Source organism: Sander lucioperca, chromosome 5, assembly GCF_008315115.2.
Source record: "Sander lucioperca isolate FBNREF2018 chromosome 5, SLUC_FBN_1.2, whole genome shotgun sequence".
Classification (NCBI taxonomy): Eukaryota; Metazoa; Chordata; class Actinopteri; order Perciformes; family Percidae; genus Sander; species Sander lucioperca.
In genome coordinates this window covers 2,842,657-2,861,989 of record NC_050177.1, presented here as the reverse complement: position 1 = coordinate 2,861,989, position 19,333 = coordinate 2,842,657, and the positions used below count along the sequence as shown (strand labels likewise).

General features: G+C 38.9%; 1 protein-coding gene across 3 annotated transcripts in view; it reads right to left on the bottom strand.

The window, feature by feature from the left end:
- The window catches only part of grik4 (glutamate receptor, ionotropic, kainate 4), a 315,022-nt gene extending 296,048 nt beyond the window's left edge, over window positions 1-18,974 (bottom strand). For all 3 annotated transcript variants that reach the window (XM_031297041.2, XM_031297042.2, XM_036001715.1), the window contains exon 1: window positions 18,840-18,974. The gene's annotated coding sequence lies outside the window, so the exon portion shown is untranslated. The remainder of the gene's footprint in view (window positions 1-18,839) is intronic.
- Window positions 18,975-19,333: the final 359 nt, after the last annotated feature.

Sequence of the window (19,333 nt, the reverse complement as noted above, 5' to 3'; positions counted from 1 at the left end):
ATAATCATGTGTACCCACCTCCAATTCCTTTGTTTTCTGTTATAAACTGACAGACCACTGAGCATAGATTACAGTCGCAGCAGCTGGAGAAACTGCCTCTTCCTGTCATTGTGTTTATAAAACACAAGCCATTTCAGGAGCATGCAACCAACGTCCAATTCTGGAGTATATAACATTTTTCGACGACATACCCAGCTGCTACTACATAAAACAAATACATTTACACTTTATGCATGGTTTTATGTTACTATACACTGTATAAAATACACAACTAAGAAATGCATGCAAACTAATCAAATCTAGTGCAATCTACAGTAGCAATATAACCTTCCTTATAGCATATTTATGAATCAGTAATTTCAACCATTTAGTGCTCTTTCGCCTTAATTTCCCCCCGTGCCTCTTCCATTCATCTTCCACTAGCAAAAAACACACAGGCTGACAACAGCATTGCAAAGCACAGTGAAGCCAAATTTTGCAGTACCAGAGCCAGTTGTTTCTCTATGAAAGAGACTACTATTTATTTTCTGTCACAAACGCTACAGAAAATGTGTGCAAGTTTGTGGTTATCTCGCTGACAGCGGAAGTGTTTGCAGTTTGTTTGTGTGCAACTGTTAACAGAAGACATGAGGTGACCTGAGCCGATGCATCAGTCCAACTCAGAGCTTTAAAAAAAGAAACACTTTGATGCTAAGTCGTTTAACTGCAACATTACCAATTTTTCTACATATTCCCAATACGTGACCATTTAATACTATTTTTCTGAAAATCTGGAAACCCTATAAACTATCAGAGAGATGCATACCGTGACATTTCTTCACGCCTTTTACACAGGAGCATTGCCTGGCTTCATATCTGTGCTATTCACATATTGAAAATAAAAAGAGAACAGAGTTTTGAGGTCAACGGAGCTCATCATATCTAAAATGCCATTAACACACATACTGTCATCTGCTGAGCTCAGAATGGAATGAGTTCACAGATTACAGACAATCCTAGGGTGTTCGATTCGAGTTCTCTGACAGAGTGAGCCTCTCTTCTCCATTCCAAATCTCTCCAGTAACTCTGCAACCTCTGAGGAGGCTACCATCTGAATACTGATGTAGTCATTCTCTCAGTCAGAACACAGTGAAGAGCAATAATCCCAAAGCCCCTGCGCAAGGACCTGGTCCTCCTTGAACCATAATCACCCTTACATCTCTTATAAGCCCCAGCCTGGAGAACATGATTAAAAAGTAGCCAGAACATACTGCCTCTGCACCTGGGATCTGACTAGTCCCCGCTGTCGCATGTCAATCAAGCTGAGAGGTGCAAATGTGCACTGACTCGCGACCCCCACCAGCCAATTAGAACGACTGGAAAGCCACGTAGCATATGCCGTACATTAAAGGGTCTCAGTTGAAATAGTGAGGTCTCATAGAGCTACAAGTGTATGATGATGGGAACTATGGGGAGAGAGACAGCTCTGCAGCTCTACAAGAGTGGTGACAGGGAGAAAGGAAGAGTCAGTGGCAAAAGGGGACAAACTACTCAAACTCAAATCTCCCATTAAGAGAGAAAGATTAGGCAAAGGCAAGAGGAAAGCAAGAAGAAGACACCCAATACGTGAAAGAAGCAGGCTCGGAGGAACTATACGGAGACTACAGAAAGAAAAGGCTAGGTGCAGTGGACTCAGCAGATACATCTAGGGCTTGGGAACTGGAAAGTGTAGTCACTGAGTGTTTCTCCTGAGAGACAAGTGGGACTACAGACACTGACCAGACCCTGAGGGAAAATGGATGGATACTGGTTTGTTCCCATGTCTTATCAGAATGAAGAAGCCGAAATAGACAGAGGGAGCATGGCAAGGAATGAGCATCCAAAAAAGCAAAAAGGAAAATGGAAATCTTTGAGCTTTGAGGAAATGACTTAAATGGAAAGAGCAAGAATGGCTAGAGAAAAAAAATATACTGCAATTCAAAGAGCAGGCACAGGCACAGGATCCACCTTAGACCACCGTGGGGCCTGACCAACTGGTGTCTTTTGTCAGCCAGACAAAAGACACAGCACTCTTTAAAACCTAGACGAGAAATAAGTGGAATTCTTTCTATGCATTACACGCAGTCAGCATGAAGCATCATACTCTATTGTGAACTGCTTCCAAGAATGAGAGAAGGTTCTTGTTTCCGGCATCAAGGTTGCACTAAAGAACAACAATCCATAGAAATATAAACTGTACGACTCAGATTCTCTTGTTGTGGCCAAGCGAAGGCGAGCACAGTTCTAATTTTCCATCTTAAAGAACTGGAAAGGGAATAAGAAGCGGTCTGGCAATGCTAGGAAAGGCACAATATTGAGCAGTGAGCTCGTGCCTTGCCTGTAGCACTATAAAATGCCCATTTGGATATCATTTAAAAGAGAATATTGATGTTTGATAAAATTCACATTCACAAATCAAAGTGAAGTGCAGACTGCCAGCTGAGCTGGCTGGCATACAGGCCAGCAAGGGGGACTTGGGAAGGCACGGAGAGCTGGTTGACAACATTTTGACAATTTGACAATTTGACATTGTGACTACTGACACCCCAGTAAGTTACAGAGAATTGGTTTAAAAGATTCTGCAGTTTGCTGGAAATTAAGGTGCTGAAGGTTCACGTGTACATGCACTGTGGACATGGACCTAAATCCATCAATTCCGGATGAAGATTCACTGTTATATTGTTAATGGTGTGCATTTTGTACACGTTCCAAAACAGTGCTTTAGAAGACTGTAAGGTGTTATCTGCTTTTCCTCAATCACTGAAGAATTGGACCCAGACAGCAATAATTATTCAATGGAAAAAATATTCTTAGAAATTGAAAGACGCCTGAAAAGCCTCCTTTCAAGGACTGTGTGACATATGGGGCATTCCATCAATCACTTTCTGACCTCAGCCCTTTCGATTTGAACATTTCTTTACTACATATGAGAATGTTAGACGGTGGTTTGATTGACCAGAATAACCAACAATTCAGGAGACAGGGGCCATCAAAGTGACCCATATTGGACGACCACCCCTCATAAAGACGCATATCTTCTGATGCAGCTTCAGATCAATATCACCATACCAAGCCACCAGTCTCTGGCATACTGAACTGTGACAGTTGAGCCTTTGATTTCTTTAAAAGTCAGATTTTTTTATAACTGCGAAAGTGAAAGGTATAAGTGGAAGCTCACTGAGGATAATGATTTCCATGTGGGTGTTATACCTCTGCATTTTCTCTTTTTGCTGTATTTCTAAAAAAGCCGCTATTTCGGTTGACCCCTCTTTTCTCTGTGTTGGGTAGGATTGGGTAGTTCCATTTGGGACTAGGCTGTATATGTTTTTTATAATATATAGTAAAAATTGCAAGTAAATAGAAAATAAAATTAAAATGGAAAATGTATTTATATATATATATATATATATATATATATATATATATATATATATATATATTAGGGCTGTCAAAATAAAAAAAATAACGCAGATTAATCCATTCCATATTGACGTTTGACCCGGAGCCGTTCTAGCCACCATTCAACTGTAAAATGAAGGAGGGAGACGAGAATGTGCTGCCTGGATCATTGATTGGAACATTTACTTGTAAAAATCTTCTTCCTGAATAAGATTGGCTACCGAAATCTGGTGCCACTGATATGTCTGCGCTTCTTTCTGATGCTCTGAAACAGACGATAGGCAACACAAACACCGCTGCACATGACGCTAGTTAACACTATACTCGACAGCAGTTAAGGTTAGCCTACCGCTAGCTAGTAGCTGGATTAAAAATGGTTAAAATGCTGACAGCTAACGCTAAACAGTGTAAACTTTGACTGTGTTTTACTGTAGAGGATTCAAGAGCCGTTGTCGGAAAAACAACACGGACGGTGCGTTCAATGAAACTGGTAAACTACAGCCTCGTGGTGCATTCAAAGTTATTGTTAAATGTTCTTTTCCCATCTGGTGGTTGTTTTTGTCGTTCAACAGCAATTTATTAGTGAAATAAGTTATTGTTATTGTTATACATTATTAAATCATTTAATTTTGACCATATGGCCTTAGCAATAAACAAGCCGTTCTTTAATGTCACCGACTGTTGTTTAGTACCCTTCTTGTTTTTTTTTTACTTTCTTAAAAAGTATTGGTCCAGGCACCGTTAATTATGTATGCGATTAATTAATCACAGAGTATGTAATTAAATAGATTACATTTTTTAATCGATTGACAGCCCTAATTATATATATATGGGGCATATATCTCTGGATATCTCAACATGGCTGTGTTTAGAAATTGTTGTCGTCCGGCGACTTTTGCACGCAGAAACTCGAGTGAAGATCATTACCTCTTCTGAAGAGTCCATCGTGTTTTTTTTTAATCCTCCGTGTCCTCCTTGGCTACTAGCAACTGCGTGGAGGAGGGGTGGGGGTGCGTGCGCCATCATGGAAAGCTTGTGTCAAGTGGATGCAACAACAGGGGTGTTGTCATTACTTAGAATTCCTCATGGGGGCGACATAAAATAAGGGCATATCTGTTAAAAATGATGTAAATTTCTTCAGTAGAAGCTGTTCTAGTACACTTAATGTTGGTTTTAACTTTAAGTTGTCACCAATCAGTGTGTATATGTATGTATTTTTTATATATATATATATATATATATATATATATATATATATATATATATATATATATATATATATATAAAACACGTTCCAAAATGTTGCCGTGCTAGCAGTTTCTTTATCCAGGTGTATTGCACTACCTGTTTGTTGTGGTTAAATCAGGAAAGGGACTATCTGTATGCTGTGACTTGCTGCAGGTTCTTAAAAAATTGTCTGATTTCACAGTCGCGGACCATACACAGCCTGTGCTGCTGCTTCTGAGTTGGTTTATTTTTTATATTGAAGCCATTGGAGTCTCATAATAAAAAAATGTTCTGCCGTCTATCTCCAACAGAATAAATTCATGGCCCTACATGTTAAAGAAAATCCTGCCCTGGCATAACGCTGCTGCGAGGAAGATAATGTATTACAAAAGGACTATGAACTGAATTGTATAAATAACTCTTTCCAGTGGAGACAAATAAAGAATTGTGTAGTAGAAGTTGTCATTTGTTTTGGGGACATCATGTCAGTATACCCCTACCCTTTTGTACCATTTCCTGATCTAACTAAACAATAGCCATAGTCTGACAACATGACATGGCCTAATTGCACCTGTGTCGATGGACTCCTACATCGTCTTACATTTTATGGCTCATAACCAAAATGACACAAAGTGGTAGGTAAGGACTGGCTGCTATAGCAACAAGTGTCGTGCAGCCAGGATAGCGCTGCATAAAAGCTATGTAAAAGGTTTTTCCTATGCACATGAAATTACACTTCCTTGACATCAAGTGTGGTCAAAATGCAGCCTCTTGGGAGACAGAGCTCCATCATGCAAATGATACATTGCATTTATCACCAAAAGAAATCCCTTGCCATTCAAGCCATCTGTGAAATTAGAAGTTAATCATGGTTGATTACCCTCAGAAAAAAAAGTGAGCAACATGTGTCCAGTCCACTTGCATTTCCTTTATTAGTTTCCAACTTTAATGTGTTATTGATTTGCAGTGGTGAAAATCTAACCTCCCCTCGTAGCATAATAATGAGGGCGAGGCTACAGCAAGGGGACCATTTATCTGTGTCAACATATTGCAAAGGGAAATTACACATCTCTCCTTTCCTTATGTTTGAGCCTGAGACTGAGGCCAATTCAGAGTCCATTACACAGGCCGTCTTTAAAATCCACCCTGATGTACAGTGACCTAAAGGGCTTTGTGAGACTGCATGAATAAATGGCTGCCAACTGCCTGACTCAAGGCACCATGCAGCTTTAGTTTACCCTCAAAGAAAACAATCAATATGCCCCATCATTTGTACATTGCATGCCACTAAGTGGTCATGAGGAGGAGACTAAGGAGAGAGTGCATAAAAACAGTTAATCTAGAAAGAGACTTTTCTTTTTAAATCGTCAAGATAACACAGAGTGGTGTTTCTCTCTCGATAAAATATCACTGACTGACATTCCAGACAGCCAAGACAACTGACTGAATTTGTCGCCAACATTTTTCATTAACTATAGCTCATGAAACCATTGGTTGCCAAATAATTCTTTCACCTGATTTAACTTGTTAAGACAGTAAGAGTTATAGCTTAATCAAATCCTGGCTCTTTTCGCGATTTCTAATCTAAATTTTTATTGAAAAGTTCTAATATTATCCATATAATGAAGTAATGCTAGCTTGCCATGTGCCTACAAGTATCTTTATACCAACAGACACAGGGGGAACACTGGGTCGGTTGTCTGGGGCAGCTCTAACCTTACCTTAATAATTTGTCAGAATACATATTTGTGAAAACTTTATAGTATTTGTGAGTCAAATAAAAGCTTGTTATTTTTTATCTTCCTAATTTTCTTTGACAAAAAATTGTTCGAAAACAATTTTACTTTCCTTTACCTAGGCAAAAAAAGTTTAGACTTTCACGCTACTATGAGATCAAAGGTAATGTCTAGCCAGCCCCTCCTCTCCCACGAGGAAACTTTCAAAATGGCCAGTCATCAAATGTCAGGTGCTCTGAAAAGAGAAAACCTATGATAGCAGAAGTGCAAGGGACTTTATGGCCAGGTATTTGATCAAATAGTGTGTGGGAGAGCTCTTTTGCAGTACGCAAATGGAACATGTATTGTGTGCGCGACCTGTGCCCAGTCAGGACTGGGGGGGGTAAGACACACGAAGGGCCTGCCAAAACAGACTGAGGGCCTTTGTCAATCTGTGGCCCATCTTTTGTGGCCAAAGTTTTGTCCCAATACACAAGTTTGCTTTTCACCAAGAACAGTTAAAATTCCCGGAAATATTCTCGACATGCCCATTTTACCAAGGATGCATCCGTTGGTAGCTTGTATGAACTTGACAGCCCCAGTATCCCAGCATTTATTTCGGCATTCAGGCGAGGGTCGGGTTTCCAGCTGTTTCATCACTAAATTCACTTTTGAGAACTTTTTAGGGGAAATCAACTGTGTAGATGCCAAATATAGGGACAGGTTTTACAAACATTTATAGCAAATTGAAAATTTCCCTAGGAGTTCAAAAACTCCACAAACAAAAAGCAGTTTGAGCAAATGTTGTCAAGCAATGTTTTATATAAACAGTCTCCCCTCGTTGATGATTTTCTTTGGGTTATTTCACCATGAGCTGTTGAAATAAATACTTTAAGCTGTGTTTTCTTATAAAAGGAAATAAACATTGGCCATAAAGAAAGAAATTCATTTCAAAGCTCAATCAACAGTCATCAAATTATTGCAATAGTGACATGAATTTTTTTTTTTTTTTTTTTCCAGAGCTTGTTTAAATAGTTTGTAAGTGGTTGTATTGTAGTTTTCATTTCTGGCTGTTATTTTGGAACACTGCAGGCGATAGGGGTGTGAATCTTTCCTGGTCTCACGATTCAATTCGATTACGATTATCCTGTCAACGTTTCGAAACGATATCACGATGCATCACCTCCTCAATATTAATATATATTGCTACACATGGCTTTCATCGACAAATTCAAGCAGTCAGATGTATATTAACTACCCTTTTTATTTTATCTGCTCTTAAAAAAAGACACTTCCTGAATGTAGCGGAGTCTGAACATAGCAGACAACAGACAACAGGCAAAAACAAAAAAAAAAAAAAAAAAAGCAGCTACCGGTAAAATCAACATCAGTAGGCAATAATCGATTATGGTTTGTCACTGCATCGATGCAGAATCGTCCACGTCCGCATCGCGATGCAGTGATTCATTTCAACACCCCTAACAGGCGACTTCTGTGCTGCGGGTATTGCGCAACACCAGCAAGAACGCATAAGCTCAAACAGTCCACAACGTGCTGTGTGCTCATGACCCTGCAAGTTCATTCTTCCAAGAACGACTGGGAAGAACGTTTTCCCCAAGAACACAAGTCCATTCTTTGCTTTCTTGGGGTTGAGAATTGCCCTGAGAGTCTGTGGCACTAGATAAAAAAGAGAGTTCTCTGCGTTTCTGCAGACCACAACAATCCGGTGCAACCAAGGCAGGTCAAAACAGTGTAAAGTAACAAAAAATTGCTGGTGCAACACAGATGTCTTCTTAATTAATAGTTTTATTTCTTAAGGTGCATAACAGTGACTAACGTTTCGTTGTAGGGTCACATCTTCATCAGAGTCCTTGGCACTACTTCGTGGTCGTGTATGGAAAGAATGCATGTCTCTACAGTGTGTCCATCTAGGTTCTCTTTTTTTTGACCGCAGGTAGGTCAGAATCTGTGCAGGTGCTTCATCTATGGCAACCTGCCTTACACATATTCTACCTCTCGTTTATCACTGTCTGAACAATTGACAAGTAGCATAGTGGATATGGATCATCTTAGACAGTCAGATGAACCACTCCCAAAGGCACACTCTGCACACATTCACAGGCATACTGTCATAAGAAAAATGAGAAACGAAACAAGCCCAAGAGGAATCGCGTACATACTTTAGGTCAGTGATTCTCAACGTCCAGGCCAAGACCTGGTACTGGTCTGTGCTGTGCTTGCAACTGGGCCTCAAATATGTCATGTGACAAAAGCAGACAACTTCTACAAAAAACGACATCTCTGTGCAGGCTCGTCAGTTCTTATCTCCAAGGATCTATGTTGTTAGAATGGGGCCCCTGTAGTAACTCTCTTTCCTTCTGTTACATTTTGAAAACTGCTATAGTGTATCTAAAAAAAAGATTTGTCTTCTGTGTACTCAAACGCCCACTTAAGTACACCAGCATCCAGGTAAATGACATGTCTTTACATTGCATTGTTGCTAGTTGCTGTGTGCATGCTTCAAAGACTAAAGGATGGATGTGCGGTAGCTGGTTAACCTTCACAACTTTGGGGAGTTGGGCTCCCATGTCCAATCCATCAATTGATCAAGAACACAATGAGACCATAAATCTTACTTCACTTTTCTTGTCAACACATTGCAAATGGCCCTTGCAGACATAATATCATGTTTGCTCACCATGGCACTTATTCAAAATAGAGGCAAAACACTCTACTTGGCTTTCCACCCATTACTTTTCTCTTTTGAGCAGACTTTTTATTTACTCTTAGGCCTGATGTTCTAGCAGTCTTTCAATTGGATGAAAACACACCAATAAAAAGACTGGCTCACTATTGATGACTATTTCCTTGAAACATACATGTGTGGTAAAACTGGACATTTCTCTCCCTCCCTGCAAACCACAACCACTAAGCTTTATGCAAATAATTGTGTGATAATGTCACCAGTAGGGCTGTTCGTTTATGGAAAAAAAATCCTAATCACAATTATTTTGGTCAATATCAAAATCAGGATTTTTAACAAGATTACTCATTGACTTTTGGAAAGATGTTGCATTTTTTTGAAAACAAGCCCTAGTGAAAACTAGGGCTGCACAATAATCGCAATTTTATCGAAATCGCAATATGGACTAGTGCAATATCCAAATCACAGGGGGCCACAATATTTGTTAAGGCAAAATATGTGTCAAACCATTCTGAACTGAACAAGTATTGTGGTGCTGCAGACACATCCCAGCCTAAAAATCCTATCCTACAGACAAAAAAAATCTTTTAATTTTAATATTTTTCAATGAAAATTTGAATAATGATACAAAAATGATCATTCCCTTCAATATTGTGAATCATATCACGATCGCAATATTAGTAAAAATAATAACAATAAGATATTATCCTCATATTGTGCAGCCCTCTACAGCTGCAAAGATTAAGTGATTAATCAATTTGTTCAACTATCAAATGAATCGGCAACTATTTTGATAATCGGTTTGAGTCATTCTTTATGAATGATTCCTTGAATGTAAATATTTTCTACTTTTTTTATTCCTCTATGACTGTCAACTGAATATCTTTGAGTTGTGGACAAAACAAGATATTTGAGGCTGTCTCTTGGTCCTTGGAAAACACTGATCGACATTTTTTCACCATTTTCTGACATTTTATAGACCAAACAACTAATAGATTAATTGACAATGAAAATAATCAATAATTACAGCCCTAATTCGAATCTACGTGGTTTTTAGTAGGATAATTCAAAGGTCATTTTTAGCCAATTTTGACAGCTTTAGTTGTGAGACACATCATTTAAAGAGTCATAGCTCTTTCCTGCTTCTTCAGTTCAAAAATGCCATCAAATACTGTACATAGGAATACTACAGTACATGCTTGCAGCATGTAACCCAGTATGAATTGACTTTGAGCCCTGCAAACTGGGCTTTCCTGCAGCGTCTCAGCAGCAGGATTTCTTTTTCTCTGCGTTTTATTTTTGCAAAACACACACAGCATTGTTATCAAAATAGTGAACTCAATTTAGTTTTGACTTAATATATATCTGTTTGACTTACCGGTAATATCAATCAATTTTGACTTCCTGGATTTTGTTTTAACTAAATCAATGTTGACCTATGTTAGCTTGCATGACAGAGGCCCCATTTTTACCTGGTATTAAAAAGTGATGTGGAGATAGGTCTGGCAATGCAAGACCAGTAAATACCAACAGCAGACATTGCGACGTAAGAGCAGAAATGTCTGTAGTAATATCCTACATATTCGTGAATTCGGGGACATTTCATGAAACTAAAACTAAGGATATTGTATAACGGTGGCTGCTTTTCCAGGCAACAGCACGGCACAGAGCTCCAGAGAGCCGGGGATGTAAGAGCAAGCAGCAGCGGAACAAAAACAGCATCACAATATCCAAAAATACAATTCACTCTCAGTGGTTTCTGTGACATGAGAAATACTTTGAATGAGTACGTAGTTCCGCTCACAGAAGAGGGAAGTAAAGAATGTGGTCATATGTGGCCCAAACCACCTCTGAATGTGGTCTGAGTGATCGGATCTTGGGTGCATTCACACCTGTACTTAAAGCTGTTCACTTGGATCGGATCACTCAGATCAGATTTTAATTGTCCACACAAAATGCCAGAGGCAGTGAGGAAAAAAAAGTAACCTAGTTGGAAAGCTTGTTGTGCAGACACAATGTCAGTGCCACTGCTTTTGGCGATTCCATAGATGCACAAACAAGGAAAACCATTACAAAAGGTAAGTTTGAAAGGCTTCAGCTAGCTAGATTAAGGAATAACTAGACGTCTTGGTCAAGTGTGTAATTGTACATTCAGGTCAACTTTGGATGCAGGATTTGGATTGGTGAGCCGTCTTTGTTCAACGGGTTAACTTACAAAGATCAATGATATCATCAATTAGCCACCTCTAACATGACCTTTTCTCTTAAAATTGGCTCGCTCACAGGCAAAGTAAAATAAGTCTTTAGAACTTAAAGTGTATTTCAAAAGGTAATTAAAGGAAAAAACTTACTTTAAAATAAAGTTTATTGCAGGATAAAGCTAGTCTGGTTCCAGACCTCTGAATCACTGCCCACATCTCAGATTTGTTCAGCAGTTCAAACCGGTCTCGTGTTGTGCTTATTGATGTCTGTCTCCCTAGTTTCTCTACAAAGCCAATCAGCTATTTGTAGGCCTCATCTCTGGCAAGAAAAAGTACCTATAGATAAAAGAGTGTAGTAGAAGTGATTTTTTTCCCCACTTCAGTAAACATCTGTGGATCTACGCCAGCCAGCACTTTACTGGAGTCCTCCAAAGATATGCCCTAAACACTCACCTTGAAGATGTCCAGTAGGGACATTCTTAGTGTAACCTTGAGCAAACAACTCCACCAGCTATATTAGCACAATAAATATGTTAAACATGACCTATGGAGGCAAGGAAGAAAACATGACGCCTGCTCAGCAAACAGGAAAAAATAGCCTCAAGTTTAAAAAATGCCATATTAAATGTACACTATTGCTGTGATTAAAACCATTCACTCATATGAACTATATAGTAGATGACCAAACGAGATTTCGGAAACTATACTGAAATTTTCTCGTTGCGCCGGTTATTTGTGTGACGGAAGCGGGCGCACCAGGCATCATGAAAACAAACCGAAACAAAAACACTTACAACGCGTCCCTGAAACAAACCGAGCACTCAGAAGGATAGTAAAAGGTTGTATATATGTTGTTCAATTTCCAACGTATATGAACGAAAGCCTGGTCCATTTTTTAGTTTCAGTTTCCGCTGATCCTTCTGCTTCTTCTTCTCCTCTCGGAAAAACACAACCATGTTGCATTGTGGTATACGGGAGGAAAATGTAGGGTATGTTCGCTCAAATTAGCCATGCTATGTGGGTATTTTACAGGAGGACTATATAGTGAATGATAAACGCTGTGAATTCGAACAGCACTACAAAATGGCGAACACATTATATAGTGTGCTATTTCCGTTGTATGCAACGGTTTGGAACACAGCTTATGTGTGAGCATTGAGTCCTGAGTGTGAGAATGCTGCAGTGACGGCTGGCTAAATGAAGTAGGACAGATGCAGAGCACGACAGCGCTGCTGTTCTTTCCAACTCACAGGAGAAGAGACTTGGTTAAGGACAAGTGGTTGTCACTCTGTCCCTCACTGTGAGGCAGAGAGCAGCTGATGATAATTAACCTTCAACACAATCAGCTAAGACCTCGGAAGTCAATGTCACACAAACTGAGATGAGGGCCGTGTATTCATTAAAGGAAATGTACACCAACATTTCTCTGGCATCCATGCCAAAGAAACAGCGCAAAGCTATGAAACCAATATTGTTATAGTAAAGAAAAAATATCTAACATATACTGAGAGAATATGGCCTGTAGAGAACCCAGGAGTGACCACAGGAGAAAATACATCTGTAATCTCAGGGTTTCCCCCAGAAAAGCAGTTTAGCCATGTGGCAATTGTCTTTTTTTTGCGACCATGGCCTGGTTGGGGCCAGTCACAGAGTGATGGCAACACTGATGTAGAGCCCAATATTTTCTGTGATAACAAAATCATGGACGGAATCACAACGTTTAAAAAAAGCTATGACAGATTCCATAGGGCCCTACATTAAGTCAGTGCTAAAAGCTAACTGGAGAATCGAAAATATGACTATATCCAAGTTTACATCCGAGACGCCCCACTGTAACTGCAGTTTAAAAAACACAAGTGCTCATATTATGCGTCTGGGCTTTTCCCCCTTTCCTTTATTGTGTCATATATCTTTTTTGTGCATGTAATAGGTTTACAACGTGAAAAAGCCCAAAGTTCACCCCAAAGGGACTTACCATCTCCCACAGAAACTGTTCACAAACTGCTCTATTGTATAATATATATAATAGACGACAAACTCACCTTCGAGCCTCAAGTTGACGCTGTATGTAAAAAGTCACACCAGCGGATGTTTTTTTATCGTAAACTTTCTTTAAAATTTTAATGTTGATAAGACTTTTATGAGGATGTTTTATTGTTGTTTTATTGAAACTATTCTTTCTTTTGCCTTTGTGAGCTGGTTTGGGTCCCTCACTCTTAAAAACAAAAACAGGCTGCAATACATAACTAAAGTGTGTGGCAAAATTTCCCACAACTCCCTGACTGACTTAAAATCGCTATATGAGTCAAAGACCTTGAAGAAGGCCCAGTCAGTCCTGGCTGATATAAGCGCCCCCCTGAACAGCTACTTCATGTTGTTGCCGTCTGGCCGCAGATTCTGTCTACCTAAATGCAGGACAAACAGACACAAAAAAACTCCTTTGTCCCCGCTGCTATAGGCTTTGTTAATAATTCAATGTGAGATGAGGACTTCTGTGTAGTATGTATTTTTTGTGCCCTCTATTGATAGTGTCTGTTGTTTGTATGGCTTATGTGTTGTTTATGTTGCATTCTATTGCTGCACAACGAACTGCCCCTCGGGGATAATAAAGACTACTTGACCTTGACCTTGTAGTCCAGCCTTTACTTCCGTGACGAACGTGCGTCACTTTGTAACACACGTTATAATGCTCGCCTAGCTGCTAGCGTGGCACGCCCTCATACTCTGCTTCTGACTGGCTAGTAGTCCTTACCTAGCTACTGCACATGTGCAACTCCCACCAAAGATGGAACAGAAGTGAGATGTCTCACTCTGTAGCTAAAACAGAGAGCTCAACACACAGGGTGAAAAGAGGAGCTACAGCAATGTGCAGTACAACAAAAATATGGTGTTTTCTGAAAATTAAACCATGTTAACCTATCCTGATATAACCTCTAAATACAATTATTAACCTGAAAATGAACATAATATGAGCACTATAAAATAGGAAGGGCAACTTAGGAACATATTGACTCTGACTGACCAGAGTGTGATGCTGGAGGATACCATGAGACAACATATACCACAAATTAAACTGTAATGAGAGTTACAAATCTCTCGTCAGATGTAATAACCGCTTCATCTTTCTGACCTTTCTTTCATCCAACCATAGTAATTTCGTACAGAACTGTGGTTCAGATTTGTGGATGATGATAAATAGCAGGCTCCTGACTCGGCAAATGAGGTGTTCACTCTTACTTTTTACCGTGTCACTACTTTAATTATCATTATTTGTTTTGCTGGTAATCGTGTAACATTTAACAAATAGTAGTGCTACAGTAGAAGGCAACTGAATTACCATAATCATAAGTATTCATCATTATAAAATGGTGTGTACTATCTTAAATTATAATTAATATCTTAAATGGAGGCATTTTTGAATGATATATATTTAGTACAATATAAAATATTAAAGTATATAGGAAATAAAGTCTGATCCACTTCCAGTTTGTTTATTGTAGTCTAGACCTCAGCAAATCTGGCCCCTGACCAAGCTGTAAATCTATGCATACTACAGGGACTATACACCCAAGCTGGAAAATGTGTGGGCTATTTCCAATTGAATTAAAAATACTTATTTTCAAACAAAGGAATTAAAAACATAAAAACATCTGTGTCTCCACTGCAACAATAAACCAGCATTGGCCCCCAATGTGCTAAAAAACTGGCCCTTGGTTGAACCCAATTGCCAACCACTGCTTCAGGTACACCAGCTGCCTATAATGCCCCATTTTGCTCTGTTAACAGTAGTACTGTTTCGCAACACACCGTACTGTAAATGAGTGAACTCTGGAGCGCACAAACAAACCATGAAATTCACAAACAGGTGCAGGACACAAACAAATACATTTTGCACCAAATGGCATTGGGTAATCTACCAAAATGTGCACCTTCACCAAATGCAGAACAAAAACAGAGCCATAAAGCCTTACTAGTGCCACTAAAATTGGTACTGGTATTTGGCATGACAATCCACAAGAGGAATAGCCTGAACATCTGTGACAGAGAATTTACCTGTAGACCACTTCTCTGGTAACTGAGCCCCCTTCTTGTTTGAGAACAGGTCTGCTGCTGGTCTGGGACTTGGCCTAGCCCTGTCTGTGCTGTCCTGATCCTGAAGCAGGTTGCGTCAAGTATCGGGAGCTGCTGCTCCTTCCACTCTTCCACAGTACTCTATTAAAAGCAAATTAAACATTTTCTAACATCTGTTTTGGGTGGGTGATTTGTTAAATGTAACATACATTTAATGCATGTAAAGATAATTGAAGCCACTACATGTCTGCAGAAAGTCATAGTTCACTGCATTAAACATCAGTTTGACCAAGAAAATAATAATGATATCCTTCAGAAAAGCTGGCCGATCTCTGCTGCTTCGACTTCAATAACAGCAGCCAGGTGAACACTAACTACTACTACTACTACTACTACTAATATAATAATAATAATAATAATAATAATAATAATGATAATAATAATAATAATAATAATAATAATAATACTATATCCATTTATTTATTATAAGTCATTACAAGTTTACATTACAACACTGACAACGAGAAAGATCTTGGGTAGATAAAAAGAATAAATAAACAAAATTTAAATCATAGGCTACAGTAATCTAGTCAATGCTGATCTGCAGAGGAAACCATGAAGTCTTTCTTTTGATGGATGGGAAAAACAACACTGAATGGCTATTGACTCTTCCAGTCCACAGAGAATTCATGAACAGTTAAGGTTACTGATTGGTAGCTAAGTAAATTTAGCCTCGTTATCGAGTCAGAATTACCTTTTTAAATCCACGGTAGATGCTGGTAAATAATAAAGCTAACTAGCATTAGCTTAACGTTATAAATTCAGCCCAATATCTCTTGTTGCAACTGGATAGAAAGGGTTTACAATGTCTTTGTCCTGTTGGTTACTTACCTTTGAGAAAAAGGCTTAATTTACGGACTGGAATGTAGCAAATGTAAGTTACTCATCAATGCATAAAATGGGGCCACTTACGGACATCCTAACCTTTAGCTAGTTAGTTTATTATCCTAACCTACTGGTGACAGACACAACCTTGAGCCTGCAGGTAAACAAGTGAAAACACCGGTATAAGTCTAGCAGGTAACGTTACAGACACGAAATGTAGGCTATCCCAAAATGAAGCGGAAATTAGCCACTTGTTTAATTATTCTTCAACAGAAGCAGAAAACTAGCTAGCATACCTTGAGCACCTTTTGGTCGTTTCAGTAACGTTAGACTGTCGTTTTCCTCCTAAACTTGCACCAGTGAAGTGAGAACCTTATTTCTAGTCTATGTGGTGTGTTCAATGAACCTTGGGGAAAAAAACGAAATATGGGCTGGACCACAAAGAAAACAGTAGGCCTAGGCTACCCCTCAAGTCTTGCTCATGTCCTCATTATGAATCTGACCTGCATCAATTCACTAATATCACAAGCCTTAGTGATTGTACATTTCCTATTCATTATCAGCCTCATTAATTCATGAATGATATGATGACTCTTGATAAATTTCAGAATGCGTATTTGCTCCATGTTAGCTAGCCTACTACATAAATAGATAAAATGGACTCACATACGTTGAGGGCAAAAGTTCATATAGGAAATAGCAGCTTGATAAAATTATCTTAACTCAAGGTCAGTTTACTAGCTTTTTCTGGACTTTTCTTCATCCGTATATTGAGTTTGGTCCATTGTCATAAGATAAGATCCCATGTTACAGCAAACCCAATAAGAGTAGAGTAAGAGTAATACTAGTAATAATATGTACACTAGACACCTCTTTTATATACAGATGAGTCATGGAGTTGCAATTATAGTTGTCATCTCAGTTTTAATAATGTATTTAAATAGTTTATTTAACCATCTGGCAGCACAAATCTTCAATTTGTATAAATGAGTTTTCAATAACATGGAATTATTCTTAATTTGATTTTCCTAATGATTAATCTCCACATGCTGGTACTGCTGGCTTTCAAATTTTACTCTCTGCTAGAACAAACTAGAAAGAGCTAGAACTACATTTGCAGGACAATAAATTATTGATATGCTCCCAATCCGTAATTTCATATAGCCAATCCAAGATTACCACCATTCCCAGTTAATGATCCGTTGTTAAGTATTCCGTTGGGGCCTTTGGCATCAAATAGCCTACTGTGTGAAACTGCATTGTCTAGATTCAGATAAATTTATGAACATGATATTGATTCTGTAGAGCAAATATGGGACAGCCAGCAAAGCAGTTTGTGTTTATGGATGCAGCATTTATTCATTTTAGGATCAACACAAAGAGCTTGCAGAAATGCTAGCATCAGCTGGCACCAGTGTCCACTAACACGTGGTTACCATTCCGTTGCCAATAAAGTTCCCAGCAACTATTTTGCTGAAAAATAGAGAATAAGCAAAGTACAGATAAAAAAAATGTACACAAGAAAAGACAAATTGTTGTATCAAATAGTGGGAACAGCCTTTAACCAGGAGTGTAGAGGAAGCCAGAGCCACATAAAGACATCACACATTTATATTTGGAAAGCAGAAAATATATTTGAGTGATATTTGGTTTTAATTTATTGTAGGTAATCAATGAAATAATCAAACCGTCAAGTTGTACATATGCAGTCTTTAACAGACCGAAGCATTTGGTGAAAATATATCTGCTGTTTTTATTTGTGGTTATTATAACCATTTATTGCATGGGGGTCCAAAGCATACCCACATTGCTATTTACCACCCCATCACTTCACACTATCAATTCTTTGAGACGATAAACAAAAAGGGGGTTTTGTTAGTTTTGGCATCCACATCAAAAAAACCTGTGGATGCCAGCAGTGGAGCCAAAAACAGACACTAAATTGAACCACAAGGTGGTGCCAAAAATGAGCGTATGTGTTTCCCCAACCATTCTCTCTCATTAAATCTCATTACAACATCACGTTCCGTTTGTTTCCTTTTGATATTAAAAAAAAAGGAAAAAGAATCAATTGAGTAAAAGTCCAAACTCCAAGTCTGTAAGGAGAGTTAAATCAACACTTAACCACAACGGCAATCGATCAATACCTTAATGAAATTACGCTTGATCTGTATCACTCCACTTAAATCAAACACTTTATCACTATAAGTCGCCCTATCATCCGTCACGACTACGTCCTCGGCCTCTGTCCCCTACCAATTAATGACGTGGTCTCCAATCTCTGCTGCACGAAGACCCTTTTTCCATTCAGCCCAGCATGCAACAATTAGGCTACAGCAGGAGTTACCAACGCAAATGGCACATACAACCCAAAAAATGTGCAGAAAGAAATCCGGCTGAGCGAGTACTTGGAGCCAGAATCTGACATGTTAAAACATTCATTAACCATATGATGGATAATCAATGTCTCAACTTCTGCTGCACTATGAAGCATATTATCCTAATATCACAAAGGAGGTTTAGTCAGTCATTGGCATTAGGCTACAGCCTTTAAACATACAGTTTTCAATAAGATGCTCTTAAATGCATTGCGTATTTTGACTTTAAAACTTGTCTTACCTGGCTATCTGTATGCTCCCTCTTGTCCAGTTTTGAAATAAATTCTCTCTTAGTTTGTCTTAGGTTTGGTGTGAGTGTCCGCTGCCCGCAGAAATACGTCGTTTTGCAAGAAAAGCGTAATTGCAATGTAACTCAATCCCCTGTATAGTTCTCTGGATGTTGTTCCGCGGCTCCCTCCACACACCAAGACTCACTAGGCAGATGGGCAGATAAAACGCGTAACCGATAACATCAGCAGCAGTCCAGTTATATTTGATCTTTAGATGACCAAATAATTTCCTGTTTTATGGGGCATTAGCGCGCCCGGTGAATAAAAAAACATCCACATCCCAAATAGTTGAAAAAATACCCCTCCTCACTTTATCCCCAGAAGAAAATCAGTCATTTTCACAGCAGCGGAGAGTTTTATTTTTGCCTGTTTAGTCTTCACCACTTGCGTTGCCTTGAAATCTGATAGGCTTACTGAACTGGAAGAATATTAGGCTTATTCTAAC